This window comes from Pinus tabuliformis, chromosome X, assembly GCF_031772625.1.
Source record: "Pinus tabuliformis cultivar Carrire ecotype Pingquan chromosome X, CPIR1, whole genome shotgun sequence".
Taxonomy (NCBI): Eukaryota; Viridiplantae; Streptophyta; class Pinopsida; order Pinales; family Pinaceae; genus Pinus; species Pinus tabuliformis.
In genome coordinates this window covers 921,728,022-921,748,201 of record NC_142308.1, presented here as the reverse complement: position 1 = coordinate 921,748,201, position 20,180 = coordinate 921,728,022, and the positions used below count along the sequence as shown (strand labels likewise).

Below are 20,180 nucleotides of genomic sequence, written 5' to 3'. Positions count from 1 at the left end.
GAATACAATACACTCAGCCCTTACTTCCCAAAACATTACCTTTATTACTACCCTTTGAACTTACTATGTGATAATACAAACACAAAAGAAACATCACCAGAAAAATCTACTCTCAGATTTGAATTTTACAACAAAATCAACAACACACATGGCTTCTAAGACCTTGACTTTTCATAGCCACAACATGGTTGAGAATATACTTCACAAGATCATCTCTGCTTGGGAATTCTCTTAAATATCAAGGTTCAGCATGTTGATTTTAGATGAAAATTTCTCAATAAGTTCCTTTCGTGGTTCCACCCGATTTCCCATTAATAAAGAGAGAACCTCATTTGCTTCTGCAACATCTTCCCCTGTTAGTTGTTTCAACTTCCTTGTTGCTGGATCCAAGGTCATCTCCCAAAATTGTAAAGGCATCATCTCTCCTAATCCTTTGAAACACTCGATGTTATATGATGCATTTGATGGATGATTCTTCTTCAAGTCCTTTAAATCACCATCATTGAAGCAGTAATGAAACTGCATACCCCTCTCAACCCTGTATAGTGGTGGAACTCTTCCTCACAAAGAGTTTACTAATATATTAAAAAAATTTAATAGAAGAGTGTGAATATGAGCACTATCTACATCAGCATCTGTAAGTATGATGATCTTATGATATCGTAAAGCATTTTCTTGAAATCCTCACCCTTCACCCCAAGTCCTAACCCAATGATAAGATCTTGAATTTCTTCATTTTTATACATAGCTGCTTCATCTTTACATTCAATGTTCAATATCTTACCATGCAGAGGTAAGATAGCCTAAAATCGCCTATCTCATCCTTGTTTTTCATCCCCTGCAGACTCTCCTTCAACTATAAAAAAACTTAGATTCATAAGGATTTGATGCAGAGCAGTCAGTAAACTTTCCAGGAAGTGCAGATGACCCTAAAATGATTTTTCTCTGTACTAATTCTCTTGCCCCTTTTCCTACCATGGATGCCTTTTACACAGCTAAAACCTTTGAGAGAATGAGTTCTAGAACTCGAGGATTACATTCCAAACACTTTTGTAAGATATCACTGAACAGATTAGTTCACGATCCTCCTCACCTCTGGATTTCCTAACCTTGTGTTTGTTTTCCCCTCAAACTCTGGTCTTGAAAATTTAACTGAAACTACACATGTCAACCTCTCCCTCTCATGTTCACCACTGAGGTTCTCATCCTCTTCCTTGATAAGATTTGACTTCCTTCCAAGGTTATTCATTGTACTGGATAATGCATATTTCACACCATCCATATGAGAACCTCGATCACTTGTTTGGATATTGTTTTCATATCCTAACAAGGTGTTTTTATGTGCATCAAAGCACCACTGAAGGGTTAAGTCAACAATGAATTTGTCTCTTTCCTTCTTAAAGGCGATCGTTCCATGAATAGGTGCCTTGTCATAATTTAGCCAACAGACATATTCAGCTAAGCCTACAAGATATTGATATTCGTTATAGGTTATATTTGTGCATCCAAATTCTTCTCCATCAAGGTTATCTTTACCTGTGGGTTTAGAAATGCAAGCTCTCTAACATGTCGAGCTGCTGTGTTATAGTCAAACATTGTCATGATTGTGAATACTTCCTAATCTGGCCAAAACCTTACACACAAACTGCAACACCAAAACTCACATTCTTATAGGTGACAAGAGTATCAAGGAGAATATTTTTAATTCAAAATCTAAATATCTATCAACTTACAATCTTTTTCAAGCCCATAGTAAACTTTCTAATTTCCATTTATCATTATCTTAATACTGTAATTCCAATTGATCTTATTATGGATGTGATTATGATATATTTATATGAAGGAACTTCTTCCAAGGAGTTGTTTTCATATATGAAACTATCATAAGTAATTTTTTTGGATTTAATTATCATGACTCTTAGTTTTCTCTAAGACCAACAAAATGATTAATGTGTGAGTAAACTTTTGATACAGATAATTTTATTTTTACTGAAAAACCCAAAACACTCAAATCTAAAATCTATGCACAATTAACACAACTAAGCTTCTAACAAATTATGAATAGAGGAAACACAAAATCCAAGCACATAAACTTTTTACACAACTTTTACATTAGAAAACCACAGTATGGGGAAAAACTATCAAAGAGGGATTTTAGTATGCTTCAAAGAAAATACTCATTAAATAATTACATCAGTGAATCAAGAAAAACTACAGAAATCGGCCCTCTCTCCTTTGTAATCATAGGGATTGAAATATGGCCTCTCTCCAGCAAAGTACAACCCATTTTCATCAACAGATTTCATCCTATAGTTCAACCTTGCATAAAGAAATAAACTCGGCAGCCATACTCAACCTCTATTTCCTATAAACATCACCTAGGTTTTGGCCCCACTCTTTTCTTATTACAAACAGGCTATGATCCTTCTTTCTCTGAACAAGAAACCTCCTTCTCTTGGTTTCTCAACCTTCCTTCTTCTCACTAAAATTGACCCTCTTCTCTCTCACTCAATGTGATCTCTAATTTGTCATTCAACCACTCTTTCCAACAAATTATTTGTAATTTCTCCCATAACCATATATTTTCCTTAAGATCTTCAAAGAATTTTTCAAAAGAAAAGAATTAATCTTATTATTTGATTTTTCAAATGGAAATATTAATTTCCAAAGTTATAACTTTATACATATGACTTACACATCCAAAAATAACTAATTAAATTGATTATAATGCCTTTTCTAAGTCTAGACATAGGAAGAATTAAAAAAAATCCAAAATAAGTAAATTTTCAAGATATATTTTGCATTCTTGGATGCAAAGCTTATGCAAAGACACCTATTGTGGTGCAGGTAAATTCTAAGTGTAGACACAAGCAATTCCTCTAGCCTGAGAGAGCGGGTCTAGCCAGAAACAAACAATCTATGGAAATCTCCTTAAGCTAGAATCAGTTAAGAGGGCCTAGAGTGGGTCTAGCTAGAAAAAAACAATCTATGGAAAATCTCCTTAAGCTAGAATCAATTAAGAGGGTCTACCTCTTAGAATGCTATTCTGCTTGGTGATGATCCTGCTTCCTTACTCCAACTATCTTTCGTTTCCTTCCTTTGAATACCTAAAACAAGCAAACAAATAACAACAACAAATGTGAAAGCATACAATATTGTATTCAACCTACTTAACAGGTCAAGGAACATTAAACCATAAAGATGTAAAATAACACTTCATGTAGTAAATCAATCAATAGATATATTAATATGAATTAGAAAGAGATAAAACCAATGCCATGAAATTTCTAGTCTCCTCCGACGTAACTGGGTTCCCACACTTCTGCTAGCGTCTCATGGATAGCCCCAACAATGAAAGTTTTAAGGTCTCTTCCCTCTAGTCTCAAGCCAAACCAAAACATACTATTCTCCCTCAAACGTACACTAGAAAGCTACAAGCTCTATATGTCTTGCTGATCATTCAAACTCACTCCAAAACTAGTTTAGCTTGGGAAAAGAGAAGATTATATAGCTTGGATGGAGGGGAGATGGTTCCTCTCATCATGGGAGAAGGCCTTACCTCTTGGGTTTGCTCCATCCTAATAGGGGAAAGGAGCCCAAACTAACTTCCTCAGCTCCATCCAGCCGAACCATCTACCAGGCTTCCATTACGAAGCTTCTAGACCTGGAAGCTTCAACTCCATATTTAAAAAACTTTCCAAAAGAGGATCGACATGATCGGAAAAGGGCTCAATCACTCTATATGATGGTAGTGCTAGTCTTAATCTTTGCAAATCAGCATGAGGAGGAAACTTTTTAGTAGCGCTGGTCTGGTAAACTAAGGTAAAAGGAAGATTCTTGGGAAATGATGCAAAATGGAATCGTTATGCTCATGAAGAGGGACATACTTGGAGTTTCTTCATGATGGGGAAGCATTTAGGGGTCACTGTAGAGGTCCTCCAGGATCATGGACGGGGAGTACAGGGATAGTGACAAAATGTTGGATGGGGAGTACAGGGACAATGAAAAAATGCTTTGTAACAGATGCCCCCTAAAGCATGAAGGCTGAACTGATGTGAAGGGTGAAATGCTTTACAAGTGGATGCGGGGGACCGGATTCCATTGTTTGAAAACCTTCAAGCAAGCATAGATACATATGCATCACTGAAAACTCTGACAAATGATACATGAATCGTGGTATCGATGCATCCATCCAAGGAATGATCATGTGAATGGATCCAAGGCATGGGTGTAGCCTCCAATTGAGAGGATCATATCGAAACCAACCAAAAATGAGAAGCATCACATATAACAACTCATGGTATGGTCGCAACCATCCATCTAAAAGAGACATGTATATAACCATGATCATGTGACATTGCCTTGCAACCTGGACTGGTGTAATCTGAGCCCAGGGTCTTATGCTACAAACAACCTGATCAAAGTATAAATCCTAACATGTGAATGATTTTGTCGAAGTTGAACATGCTAGAAAGTCGCTTGATTATCGGTTAATGATGTGAAACATTAACAAGCGCGAGAGAACCCACCAATAATGGCAATGTCTCTCAAGGTACTAGGAGCATAGTTCACAGAATGTGAATAAAGGAACCAATGTCGAACACCCATGAAATCACCCAATCAAAAGCCAATGATGTGAACTTGTCATCGAGTGTGAAGAACTTGCCATTAAGGCATGCAAGCTCTAAGGTACTGGAAGGGAGTCTCTCGGTTAGCTTCATGGATAATGAGTTGAAGTTGACAGCAAGAAACCATGTTGAATGAGGGCCATGATGTATCCCACATCATCGACACAAGAAAAATGGATACAAATGATTTACAGATGATACAAATAATCAAGCATAAGTGTAACTGTAGAAGGACTAACTATTGAACATATCGGTGACACAACTTTTGAGTTTGGCAGCTTTTGGATCCATAGGATCGGTGGTCATGAGGATGTGGCATAGAGAAAATGGAAGAAAAAAATGAATGGCCCAACTCAGGAAGGTCAATGATGAGAAGGAGGATATCCCAACCCAACACAAAGCAGAAAGTGTCATGTTCATGAGTGAGTTATGGACACAACTGATAGAATTTCCAATTTTCCCCCACCATTTCTGGCAGGTACCCCAATAATTTTTTATCGCAAGCTTGAAGGGGATAGCATATTATTGCACTATAAGTTCATCCTTTGGAAGAATCCAACCTAGTAAGTTTAATGAGCCCTAGGAAGAAGAAGCTCATGTCCATCATGATGACGAATCCAATGTTGTTTATTTTTTAACAAGTCCGAAAAAGGTGTAACTCAGTATCTTTTCCATTTTTAGAGAGTTTGAAAAAGGTACAGAAAAGAAAACTCCACATGGCCCCTTTTTGTACATTTGTGTCTCTCGAGCCTAAAAAGGTAGAAAATAATACCTGAAAGAACTGCTTGACCATTTTAGTCAAGGAGTACCTTTTTCGTAAATAGTTTATCCTAGCCCGAAAAATGGGTAAACGTATACTGGGTAAACAACATTTTGGAACCTTTAATGAGTTCAAAAATGACAAGAGCTTGACAACCTTTACGTGTTTTAAGAGTCAGAAAAGAGATGAAAACAAACCCCCCATTTTTATTATGTTTAACGAGTCAAAAAAAAGAAAAAATACTCCGCAATATTTTCAATCTTTTACGAGTCAGAAAAGAGCTAGAAGGTTACTTGTCTTGGAGGAACGAGTGGTATAAAGGGTAGCAACTGGTTCCAGTAATGGAGGAACTACTCAAAACATGTAATGGTTAAGAGGCTGGCTAATAAAACCACTCATTACTGTGGTTCCTCAGGAGAGGAAAAAACAACCAAGTGAAAGCATATGATCAGCCAAAGAGTTGGTGGCGATGGAAGAAAAAAGATAAGGATCATCTAGAATAAATCATCAGATTAAAATGGAATTCACGAGATGTAAATCTGGCATGGGTTCATTTTGACACAATCTTGAACCATGGAGAACTCTACTTGGATTTAGTTTCATGTTTACACAAGCTTGAAACGAAAAACTATGCTTGAGATAAGTTTGCATGCCCCCGACATAATGACTTAATTCGAGGTACATGCCCCCCAAGTTTCATTTCATTCTATTAGGTGAAAGGAATGAGGTTCACTTTTGAGATCCAGGAAAGACTCGACTAGGATTTTTGAGATCTTAATCAAAGACTTGATTTGGAAAAAGGAGGTGCTTCATTTTTTAATCAAGTTGAGAGATTAAAGGAACTATCCTCTAGACCCTTATTTCATTTTTTAACGAGGTTGACACAAGACCAGGAACTATCCTCATGATGTATGTTCATGACCCATAAGATAACATGGCTCCCAAGAGATCTTCACTAGCTGGAAGAACCACGCTCTGTGAGGAATACATATCATTTGGTACCAAAGACAAATCGGGTTCCAATGCCCCCAGTACATAATGTAAAATACCATCTGTATGATGATCAACATATGCAGAAATGGAGCGTGTAGCCACATAATTGACTTTGTGGTGGGGAAGTTACTGTTTATAAAGAAGAGCTGAGAGGGGATGATGGTTTCAAAGGAGGTGCGTGGTGACCAATGAATGATAGTTGATCAATAGTCACAATTCTCCCTTCATGCGGAGAACAAACCACAAAGAAAAGTGAAGAAACAAGAGCTCCCATGACATAAACATAGTCATGTCCAAGGAGAAGATTGAAATCTAAGGGACCTTGGACTACCATCACATTTATAGAGACAATCTTTCCTCCCAAAGTAATAGGTAACTTTGGAAGGACCCCCAAGGGTTGACTGGTTCCTCTATTGAAAGCCAACAGATTCTAAGTAACAGGTACAAGCTGTGGGGAGCCCAAAGCTTGCCAAGTAGTAGAAGACATGATGCTAACAAATGTGCCTTCATCTAATATAGTTCCATGTACTACCATATTATAGGCTTGTACTGTGATCTGGAAAATCACATAAGATGGGTGGTGGAAAACAGTCAATTGACTCCAATCAAAAGAGACGACAGAAATATGTGGTGGGGTTATCATATGATTTCCCCCATGCTCTATAGGAATAGAAGAAAGGATCTCCTGAATAACCAAGATGGGAGGGTCACTCTTTGGTTCATGGTAATATGAGGAGACGAGAAGAACATGAGAAGTATGATCATCACTACTCTCTTCGGGAACATAGTGAACAACTGAAGAAGGAGCCAAGTTGACACTCTTTTCAACCAATGGCTGGTTGGGAACAGACATAAGAGGGTCATGCTCAGGAAGATCTAAATGGGAAAGAGACAAATACAAGTCAATCTCTTTACCAACTAGGAGAGAGTTAGAAGAAAGCCTATGATAACCAACATGAAGTTGGGTTTGAGGAGCTGTAAGGTTTTCCAAAATTCTGGAAGCTTTATCCATAGAAGGACAAAGGTGAAGAAGATTCTCTCCTTCACATAACCTACAGGGGAATTTATTTTTTCCCTTCTTCTTACCATCTCTAGCCGAGGGTGTAGCATCAAAATGATCTCTTGAGGTCGATAGGGATGGTCAATCTAGATTTTGATACCATACCTCTAAGACTCTGGGAATGCCAGGACAGTCTGGAAGGAGATGGTCACCCTTACACAGCTTGTAAGGGAATCTAACCTTCTGTGGAGGATTAGAAGGTTTGTCGAGCAAAATTAGGAAATTCATTTAGAGCAACAACTGCATGGTTGGCCTCTCGCTTATCAAACTTCTTCTTCTTCATCTTCTTTTTCTTCTTCTTAACCTCTTGGCTACTAGATTTCAAACTTTCACTAGGCGAAGTTCAAGAGGAGTGTGAAGAAATAGGGGGAGAAGGTGAGGGGTCAAAATTAGAATCATGGTGATGTGATTCAAGAAAAGGAGACATTTGGATAGGAGTCGGGAAGCTCAGGACCACCAAGGTCGAAAACAACCAGACATGTAGACCATTGGTTAACCCAGGAAGGGACAACATCACCATATAAGGAGCCCCAACACTTCCAAAAGAAGGAAAAGACCAAGATTCCCATCCAAGGAGAATCCTTGACTGGTAGTCTCCGGAAATGTTGCCATTGGAATCGACCCTAAAGAATTACTAAGGAAGATAACTTTACCAGGAATATTTCGTGGGAAGTTAATTTTAAAACATTGAAACAAAACTTTGCCTTTTCATGTTTTAAGAGTCGAGAAAAGGGAGAAAGGTGACTCTAGTCTCTTTCGAGTTAACAAGATAAAAAGGACAAGTGCTCGATGATCTTTTAAATTTAAAGAGTAAGAAATACCAAAATGACTACTCAAGATAATCTAGGCAAAAGGATTACCAGGTAACCATGACCTGTAGAATACCTCTTGGCGAACCGAGAAGTACGAGTAGGCAATCTCCCCGAATGTTGTGTTCAGTGTATCACATTTACAAGGTGGCAAACTTAACTTCCTATAGATAAAGGATTGAAAACCTAGTGTTGTCTCCCTTTATATACATGATGGTATGGGTAGCACAAGTCCGTACTAATGCTGTCTAGTGCCAAAGCGAATGACAGGTGCTAGTTTTTAAGATGCTAGAACACATCTCTAGCCTAGAACTCTAAATATGAGCATTAAGTTTCAATGCTTCCTTTGGTTAATTCAATACATTTTAATAGTTTATCTTCAATTAGGCTTCAATTACAAGGCCCTACTGCTGTCATTTGAAAAAACTCCTACATGCAGCTATATGAAAAAATAAATATTTTTCTTCGATGAAAGTTAACACTAATTGAGAGGTAGAGAACGCATAATCAATACAACAATCTATTGTGACCAACAACAACCCCCCTTCTTATTTAGTTTTATTTCTAATACTAAATAAGTGGGGACCCTTATCCATAAAATTCAAAAAAATAAATTAGGACTTGTATTTCCTTTTTGAATAAATTTTACTATCATAAAACCTAGGAGAATACCTGAAAATCCCAAAAAGACTTGAGTTTTATGATAAGTTCAAACAAATCCATTCCCTTAATAAAAAGTGTTGCATCGCAAAAAGGTAAAGGATGCCATCCTACAAGCGGAATCCTAAGATTTCAAAATCACGATGCGAGATCACCCATCAAAAGATCCTTATCGCATCACATGGCTCAAATATCACTTAAGCTAAAATTCCGCAAACCACCGATATGCGATGGCGTGTCTCGCAAATCGCATCTTGCAAAAAACACATTGTAATGCATGGTGGCCACACAAAACGAATTTACGATATTGTGATTTGTGATATTGCGATTTGCAATATTACGATCTGAGATATTGCGAAGCAAATCACAAAATTGTCTTATCGCAGATCTGCAGGGCTCATTGTTCAAAAAAGTTATTTCCATAAACCAATGCCCAATTATGCGCGTTAATGTTAATTTAACGAGTTAGTTTGAAATCGTTAATGAAATATGGTTTTGATCTGATCGATGAGCTGATTCATGTAAGGTGATATATTTTATATGTTTTTGGCATTTAAAGCTTTCATGTCACCTTTTTCTTATCATTATTCTTGCCTCATTTGTAAACTGCATGAGCGAAAAGCAGAGAAGTGTACATAGCAGTGTTCAAAATATTATGGGAAAGAAGGGTAAAGCTCCAAGTTCTGAAGATAAAAAGACAACGCCCTTATACACAGACACCACCTGTAACAAAGATGCTAGTATTACTACTTGGGAAGGCATGTACAGTCTACTTGAGGAAGAAAATCCCAGTGTAATGGAGGTTACAACTATTTCTGGCTCACATGGGTCATCTGAAGCATCTATTATAGAACTAGCATGTTCTTTCTTGCACCAGATAGTGGCAAGGCCCAAAATTCTTCCATACACATACATGGTAAAATGGGTACTCGATACTGCTGATATCATGAATAGACAATTTAAGACTCAGAGCCAAGAACGTACGTAGTTGTTCCTTCCACAAAATTTAAGGTTTATATTAAAAGGCACACAAGAGGCAAAAAATAGCATCAGGGAAGCCCAGATCAAGAAACCAAGGCAATTTCTTATGCGCGATTAGCGCATTAGCACCGAGCACTAATCACGCATCACCAGGAAAAAACTCTTAAAATCAAAAGCCTCTAATCGCTCAGTCGCCTATAGGCTCAAAAATTTGTAGGAAAAAAGTGCTAAAGGCGAAAGGTAAAACTTGAACTCAAAACTAGTGGTATTTATCTTCAAATAGTATGTAAATATTTACCAAATGTACAACATCTACAAACAAGATGGAGATAGAAGGCTTAAGAAAAAGCAGTGTCCATCAAAAGTTTAACCAAGTTGAATTGGGATTCTTACTGGACGTACTTGGTAAAAACGCATAGCTAGTGCATGACTCTCAAATGTATCATTAATTCTATCGAGAAGATGGCGCCAGCTCTTGTCGATTCCGTTTTCGCAGGACAGCTAAAGTCGGAAGTCGGCCAGCCAACTCTCCTCAAGCAAATAATGAACACTTACAACTACAAGGAATAGATACATAGATGGTTAGTTATTAATTTTAGTTTTAGATTCATTTTTATTTTTAGTTTTGCTTTATTTTTGCCTAAAATGAGTACGGTCATTTAAACCGTATCCTACATTTTTGTAATAAATTATTTTTAGATTTAGCTTGTATTATTTAAACCCTTCTCATGCATTTAGAGAATGGTCCTGAAAGCTATCAAAAACTTGTCCTCAGAACATGCACTTTTTCACCCTTCGAGGAGGTTTTGATGAATGAATGGAACATGATTTATTGATATCTGCGTTTAATATCTACTACTGATGTTACACTTTTGTACTCTTAGTGGATGTTGGATTAAGAAGAGATAAATCATTATTGCTGGAACTCATGAGTAGGACTCGTTATAAATGGTACTTTTATCTCTTAACAAATTCTACTTATGTGTTATAGTGATATTCATGTTCAGTTATTTATGTATGAATGCTTAAATGCTTGAGTTATCATTCGGCACTTTTGTATGGTGATAGTTGTTTATTTATGCTTAATATATGAGTGACTTATTATGCGATATGTTTTTCACAACTATTCGGCTAAATTTTTATATGAAACAGTTCATCTTTATTGAATTCTTTTCTTATAGCAATTGAATGATCTTTATTACCAATTGTTGTAGAAACTATTTTAGATCGCATATTTGAAAGATCAAATCCCGGGGTAGTTTTTAGAATTAGATATTTATGTTCATTAGAATACAATTGCATGTCGTTAAATTAGATTTAGAATAAAATCATTTTACTTAGAATTTATTAGAAAGAAAATAACAATTCTCAACACACAGACACATAAATTGGTAAACTGGTCCCATATCCCCAGTTGGACCCACTAAATGAAACGGAAAAAGAGCTGCTAACCAAGGTCCGGACCGGGTGGGTATCCCCCTTGTTGTAGACCCGATTTTTGGGGCTTCAACATATTTGGCACTAGAAGAAGGGTCCTGAAGTATGAATGGAAAGTAAATCTAAATCTAAATACCATTCTAAGAGTAAATCGCCCTCACCATCTCCCCCAACTTCTCCATCGCATTTAGAATCCTTAAATCTTGAGCGAGAAGTCGATAAAACAACAACCACTGCCACGAACCCGAATATTTCAGAGAAATCTACTATTAAACCTCTTGAAGTTGAATCTTTGATCCATAAACTTCAGTGATTTTCAATATCTCCTCAAATATTTGAAAAATCTCAAGGTAGTGTGACTTCGCAATATAACCCTTCTCATCCCCTTACCAGATTGCAGAGTGAAAAGTTTGGTATCAAACCAACTGAGTTACCTCTACCTACAAGGAAGAGAGCAAGGAAATCACCTAAAGGGTCTGATAGTGAGACCCTTTCGTCGTCATCATCCATATTAACCTCTCCACCACAAAGTCAACCATCCACTCCTCCACTTCAAATCATCGTCCACGCGACCACTGGACCTTCGACATCTCCTTCTCAATCATCTGGAACTGTAATATCCTTATCTTCCTAACTGCATGGATCATCTTCTGTGCTTTCCTATGTTAGTAGTTCAACAATGGCCCAAATGCCATGGAATTACCTAGGGGCAGTCTTAATGCCTGCGCCCTTGAGTCAATTACCAACCCATCCCAAAAAATGGCTGCCTAAGTTTAATCCTAAAGCAGGCATGCTAGTAGAAGAACACATAAACGACTTTATGCTATCCATAAATCTCAATGGGGTTACTAATGAAGACGCCATCATCCAGCTCTTTCCTTACACTTTGCAAGGAATAGCCAGATCATGGTATTTCTCATTACCATTCGGATCTATCACTAGTTGGGATATTTTCCAAGAACAATTCTTGACTAAGTTTGGTGATGACAGATCCACTACGACACTAATCAATGACCTGTCTAACCTTAGGGCTGAATCAAGGGAACCTGTCAAAGATTTTAACTCACGTTTTAATAAACTTTTGAAAAAAATTCCTACCACCTCCAAACCTAGCGAAGAAGTTCGAAGGGAATGGTACATATCTGCTCTACCATATAACATAGCAATCTTCGTTGATAGAGCTAACAAAACAACTTTAGCTAACAATATGAAGGAAGCAACAACAGTAGAGAAACGTATCATAGTTTTAGAAAAGAAAAACACTCTTGATGAATGCAAATCTAAGAAGGTTACTTTTAAAGAAGATCCAAAGAAAAAACAGCCCAAAGACCCATTTGATTTAGAGGGATTACAGAAAGTTTTGAAAACAATGTATAATGAAATGGTTGACATAAAGAAACAAGTAATAGAGACTTCTTCTAAAAAGCCTTACAAGCCTTATAGAATAAATCCTTCAATTGATTCAAAGCCTCCCAATGCTATTACTAATGCTGAATCAAAGGAAGAAGAAGAGGAAATTTCCACTGAAGAGGTTACTGATGAAGAAGAAATTGTAGAAGAACAGGGAATGTGGGATTTTATCCTCCCAGATGAAGAGGATCAAGAGGCATCACCAGTCAGTACTAGAAGTTGAAATCAACTCGATCCTCCTCAACCTACTCCTAAGCCAAAGAGCGCAAGCTCAAAGACTAAGGATAAAGTCGCAGCTAAGAAAACATCACCCAAAGCGACTCAAACAAGCCAAGTCCAAACAGACTCACCAACCCCATCTAAAACATTGATTGTTTCTGATGAGATGGAGTATAATATCATAGAAGACATGAAGAAGACTAGGGCTAACATTACGTTTTATGAATTGAGCAAGTTAAAACATCAACAAAAGCTCCTTTTGAAATAATTTCACACAATACTAGTTGCACCTCTGCTTACCGCTATAATCTCGCAAGCTTCCCACGAGATGGGTAGACCTCCAAATACTGTCACTAGTAAATTTGATCCTAACAACATCACTTTAATTGGAGGAAGGTCAAGATCTCATACTCCGCCATTTCTTCTTATGAAATTTTCAATAAAAATTTGCATAATTGTTTAGTTGATTCAGGAGCTTCATCCAATATCTTACCTAAATCAATATGTGCAAAGCTAAACATTCAAGCCCAAAAATCTGTAGTGCATATAGTTCAGCTGGACCAATCACAGGTTGAAGTAATCGGAGAACTAAATCAGGATACCATAAGGCTCTCATCTAATCCAAAGGTATGTCAAGTTATCGATATTTTAGTTAAAGACATTCCAGAATTCTATGGCTTAATTCTTAGCAGGGATTGGTCTGAAAAGATTCATGGATATTTTGCAACTGATTGGTCGCATATGTGGCTCCCTTACAATGGCAAACCAAATCAAATAAAGGTGGCGCGAGAAAGACATCAAAAATACATGGTAACAGAATTGGAAGGAGAAAATGAACCTATAGCATACAACAACAATATAATTGGCAACTATTATGTTGATTCTTTCTTAGGAAATTTTAGTGCTCATACTTCACCTTACTTAGAACATTCTGTTTTATCTCAAGTGGAAACTTTTTCTCAAACAGATAGTTCTAAATGTGTTATTTTTATAGATAGTCTTGTAAATAAATCTTTATTTCGGAAGTTATTTTATGACTGTTCTAAGTCTAACGAAGGAGCAGGAGTAGGATGTGTATTAGTTTGTCCAGAGGGAAACAAAATTATGTTAACTTGCAGCTCGAGTTCGATTGTATCAATAGTACTACAGAATATGAGGCTTTAATCCAAGGATTATATAAAGCAATCAGACTAGATATCAAGTATCTACAAGTTATTAGAGATTCTGAGATTGTAATTAGACAGGTACGAAATACTATGCATTGTCTATCAGGTCATTCAAAGCATTATCAATCTTTAGTACAAGATCTGATTGAACATTTTATAGCATTCAATATTTCATCAAACCCCAGACTCCAAAATGCTAGTGCTGACCTCTTGGAAAATGGAGCTTCCAAGCTCATTCCCTCAGAAGACTTTAGCCCGGATAGATTCTCAATTGAATTAATTTTTATACCCTTGATTCCTGATAACATCACAAATTGGAGAATTTTCAACAGTGATCCTGATATTGTAAGCTTCTTCACATCATAGGGATCTTACAGTAATCAGATTATAGATGAATACCAACATGACAAACAATTGCAACAAGATAGCAATAATAATGCTATGCCAAAATCAGTAGTCAAATTGGAAGACTTATATGATTTGAAAGACCGATTCAAAAGCCAATTCAAAACTTCAAAGTTCGACTCTAAACTATGAATTAGTAAATCTAAGAACTGATACCAAGCCGTAGAATATCAATCTAGGTCTTGGCCTAGCACCTTAACAAAGATTAGCATAAGTTTGTCTCTTGAAACAATACAAAAGTGTCTTTTCCTGGAACTATGATGAACTTAAGAATTACGACACTTTCATCATTCAACATACGATCCCAATGATAGATGATGAAAAACGTATCCAGCAAAAGCTGAGAAAGATCCATCCTAACCTAGAAAACCAGATTAAATTCGAGCTCAATAAGTTATTGAAAGCTAAAATCATTTTCCCCGTGTGACATTCTAAATGGGTTTCCAATATGGTTCCCGTTAGAAAGAAAAACGGAGATATTAGAATTTGCATTGACTTTCGAAATCTTAACAAAGCCTGCCAAAAGGATAATTTTCCTTTGCCTCCCATGGAGCAAATATTACAAGCAGTTGTAGGATCATAATTAATGTCCTTTTTGGATGGTTTCTCTGGCCACAACCAAGTTTTGGTCCACCCTGATGATCAATTAAAGACTACATTCATAACCAAATGGGGCACTTATGCATATCAAAAGATGCCTTTCGGTCTAATCAACGCTAGTGCCACATTTCAAAGAGCCATGGACATCGCATTTAAGGGATTAGTAAACAAATCAGTAGTAATCTACTTTGATGATATAACTGTATATTCCAAAAAACGAGGTAATCATATCAGAGATTTGAAATAGATCTTCCAACGTTGCCAAAGGAACGAAATTTCACTTAACTCGAAAATTTCCTTTTTTGCATTAAGTGAAGGAAAACTTCTTGGATTTATAGTGTCAGAATCTGGATTCCATATTGATCCCAACAAAATCAAGGAGATTTTCGAAATACCCTTACCTCACAACAAGAAAGCTATGCAATCTTTCCTTTGCCAAATTAATTTTGTAAAGAGATTTGTTCCCGACTTTTCAAGAATCATATCTCCCTTACAAGCAATGATTAAAAAGAATTCAATATTCAAATGGGGCCAAGAAAAATATGAAGCATTCAATCTGATTAAACAAGCGATTGTTAACGCCCCATCTTTAACCACTCCAAATTTCTCTGATCCTTTCATTTTATATACATTTGCCTCTGATAGATCACATGTTGTGATACTCACTCAAGCAAATCAAGACAAGGTGGAAGCCCCAATTGCCTTTTTTAGTTCAAATCTACAAGGGGATGAATTAAATTATTCTGACGTCGAGAAGCAAGCTTACGCTGTTTTCAAAGCAATCAAACATTTTAGACCTTTCTTACTTAAAAACCATACAAAAATCATTGTGTCGTTTCGAACGGTAAGAAATCTTTTAGTATAGAAAAATGTGGGTGAAAAGAGAGCAAATTGGGTTACTGCCTTGCAAGAATACGACATCAAGATTAAACCAACAAATATTATAAAAGATCAAGGTTTTTGTAAAATGCTAGCTAGAGCAACACTTATTTCTGAAATATCGTCTTCAGAAGTACAAATGTATGAGGTAAGCCTAAACGATATTGAATCATAGTACGCTGATATCATATTTTATCTAAAGAACATATATGCTCCTTCAAACTTAGATTATACAAAGAAAAGAGCCCTAAGGTTGTAGGCTAAGCACTATCAACTCGTAAACGATGTACTTTTTAGGATAAATTATGATTCTGTTCTCCTTCGATGTCTTGAGAAAGCTGAAGCTGAAAAAGTGTTGAAGGAACTCCATGATGGACCAGCAGGTGGACATTATGCTGGAGATACTACAACTCATAAAATCTTGCGCGAAGGATACTATTGGCCTGCAATATTTAAAGATGCGCATAGCTACATGAGGAAATGTTGAGTTTGTCAAACTGCTACTGGAAGGCAAAAGAAACCATCACTGCGTTTGCAACCAGTCAATATTGATCAACCCTTTGAACAATGGGGATTGGATATAATAGGTGAGATTGTTCCTCACTCTTCTAAACGCCATAGATATATCCTTATAGCTACAGATTATTTTACTAAATCAGTAGAAGTAGTTCCTCTCAAGACAACCAATGTCAAACACATCATTGATTTCATAGATCAGTTCATAATCACCAGGTTTGGTTCACCCTCTACATTAATGTTTGATAATGCATCACATTTTTTTGGCAATGCTATGACTGAATTTGCGCTCAAAAGAGGTTTTAAGCTTAAATACTCTGCCAATTATTATCTGCAAGGCAATGGTTATCTGAATCAACAAATAAAAACTTAATTAGAATCATTAAGCGAACCAATGATCAAAATCATAAGAATTAGCACAAATCCTTAATATATGCTCTATGGGCAGATTGAATAACGCAGAAAGCCTCCACTGGCACTTCTCCCTTTAATTTGGTTTATGGGAAAGAAGTGGTCCTTCCAACTCATCTAGTGATTTCCTCTTTGGCCTTAGTATAATATATTGATGAAACACCAACCTCTTCCTTACAACTAAGGTAGCTACAAATCCTTAAGCTAGAAGAGCAAAGAGAACAGAATAAAATAACTCATGCGCATCACCAAGCATTAGTAAAAGCTTCTTTTGACTCAAAAATGATGTTCAGAAAAGACTTTCAGATAGGGGATCTAGTTTTAAAATGGGATAAGTCTCATGAGGAAAAGGACAAACATACGAAGTTTCAACCAATGTGGATTGGTCCTTTCCAAATCGTAGGTCCATCTACCTTTATGTTATAGGATTTAACAGGAAAAAGAGAATATTTACCTGTTAATGGAAAGATCCTCAAAAAATACTTTCCATAGGAGATCATTCTTCTATTTTTGTAGATTAGTTTTTCCTTTATTTTAATAATAAAACTAGTTGTAAATGGTTACATTTGGAATTCACGAAAAGGACAAGCATTTCTTAAAGAAAAGAAAAATCACTTGTATAAATAGAACTGATTTAGAAAATTTAATCATTATTATTATAAGATACAATCAAAGGCTATAAACCTGAAAATGATACTACTTTAAACTTTGTAAATCTTGATAAAAAATGAACTTTAGTTGGAATTTGTTTTATATCAGTCAAATGAAAGGTACAATAACAAAACAAAGATTCTCTGTAGAAAGGCTCTTTCCAAAAACTCTACCATTGTCATTTAGATCTATTCTTAAGGAAACAATGACTTCCTCCCCGCCTAGGGAATTACGAGCTTCAAGGAATAATCCAACGATACACTTTAAATTAAAGAATAAGAGGTCTCATCACAAGCCAGCTTGTTCAACAAAGTTATAAATCAAGTGAGTGGCACTATCGTAATTTGGCTACCAAACCAAGGCATTGTTCTTTGAGGATTAAAAGAAAATAAAAATAAATAAGTGTGAATATAGATTTCCCTTTGAAAATCATATATTTCCCTAAGTAGGATACAAGATCATTGCTGGGTAATAGGTAACCTTGTCGAGGCTATAAACGCCTGATGGAAGCAGAGGCTCTACCTACGACAAATGAGCATGTTTAAAACTGATTTACAGAGAAGCCTTTGCTTTTATCTTTATAAACTAAGTATTGACTGATGTAGATACAATGAGTGGCTCTAGGAAGTAAATATTAAACAAAGTTGACATAGAAGAAACAAACTATCATTGACAACTAAAAGAATGATGTACTTTATCTTTCTATAATAAAGTTTGATTTTCTGGAAAATTTTCTGTTTTGGAAGTTTATAAAATTCAAAAGAAAAGAAGAGATAATTGGATCTTCCAAGTGAATCACCAATTGTTGTGGCCAACAACAACCCCCCTTCTTATTTAGTTTTATTTCTAATATTAAATAAGTGGGGACCCTTATCCATAAAATTCAAAAAAATAAATTAGGACTTGTATTTCCTTTTTGAATAAATCTTACTATCATAAAACCTAGCAAAATACCTTAAAATCCCTAAAAGACTTGAGTTTTATGATAAGTTTGAACAAACTCATTCCCTTAATAAAAAGCGTCGCCTCACAAAAAGGTAAAGGATGCCATCCTACAAGCGGAATCCTAAGATTGCGAAATCGCAATTCGAGATCACCCATCAAAAGATCCTTATCGCATCACATGCCTCAAATATCACTTAATCTAAAATGCCTCAAATCGTCAATATGTGATGGTGCGTCTCGCAAATCGCATCTCGCAGAAAACACATTGTAACGGATGTTTGCCACAAAAAACAAATTTTCAATATTGCAATTTGTGATATTGCGATCTATGATATTGTGAATCAAATCACAAAATCGCCTTATCGTAGATCTACAGGGCTCGTTGTTCAAAAAAGTTTTTTCCATAAACCGATACCCAATTATGCGCGTTAATGTTAATTTAATGAGTTAGTTGGCAATCATTAATGAAATATGGTTTTGATCTAATCGAGGAGCCATTTCATGTAAGGTGATATATTTTATATATTTTCGACATTTAAAGCTTTCCCGTCACCTTTTTCTTATCATTATTCTTGCCTCATTTGTAAACTGCAGGAGCGAAAAGCAGAGAAGTGTACATAGCAGTGTTCAGAATATTATGGGAAAGAAGGGTAAAGCTCCAAGTTCTGAAGATAAAGAGATGACGCCCTTATTCACAGACACCACCTATAAAAAAGATGCTGGTATTACTACTTCGCAAGGCATGTACAATCTACTCAAGGAAGAAAATCCCAGGGTAATGGAGGTTATAGCTACTGCTGGCTCACACGGGTCATTTGAAGCATCTATTACAAAACTAGCATGTTCTTTCTTGCACCAGATAGCGGCAAGGCCTAAAATTCTTCCATACATGGACATGGTCAAACGGGTACTGGATAGTGTTGATATCACAAATAGACAATTCAAGACTCAGAGCCAAGAACATACGAAGTCATTCTTTCCACAAAATTTAAGGTTTATATTAAAAGGCACACAAGAGGCAAAAAATAGCATCAGGGAAGCTCGGATCAAGAAACCGAGGCAGTTTCTGATGCGCGATTAGTGCATTAGCGCCTAGCGCTAATCGCGCATCGCCAGGCAAAACCTCTTAAAATCAAAAGCCTCTAATCGCTCAGTCACCTGTAAGCTCGGAAATTTGTAGGAAAAAAGTGCTAAAGGCGGAAGGTAAAACTTGAACTCAAAACCAATGGTATTTATCTTCAAATAGTATGTAAATATCTACCAAATGTACAGCATCTATAGACAAGCTGGAGACAGAAGGATCAAGAAAAATCAGAGTCCATCAAAAGGTTAACCAATTTGAATTGGGATTCTTATTGAACGTACTTGGTAAAACCACACAGCCAGTGCATGACTCTCAAATGTATCATTAATTCTTCCAAGAAGATGGTGCCAGCTCTTGCCGATTCCATTTTTGCAGGACATCTAAAATCAGAAGCCGGCCAGCCAACTCTCCTCAAGCAAATGCCGAACACTTGTGACTACAAGGAACAGATACATAGATATTTAGTGATTAGTTTTAGTTTTAGATTCAGTTTTAGTTTTAGTTTTGCTTTATTTTTTCCTAAAAGGAGGAGGGTCATTTAAACCGTATCCTACATTTTTGTAATA

The 20,180-nt window shown here is 36.4% G+C and overlaps 1 pseudogene; it reads right to left on the bottom strand.

Annotated features, from left to right (window-relative positions):
* Positions 1-231: 231 nt before the first annotated feature.
* The window catches only part of LOC149142690 (DNA gyrase subunit B, chloroplastic/mitochondrial pseudogene), a 31,876-nt pseudogene continuing 11,927 nt past the window's right edge, over positions 232-20,180 (bottom strand).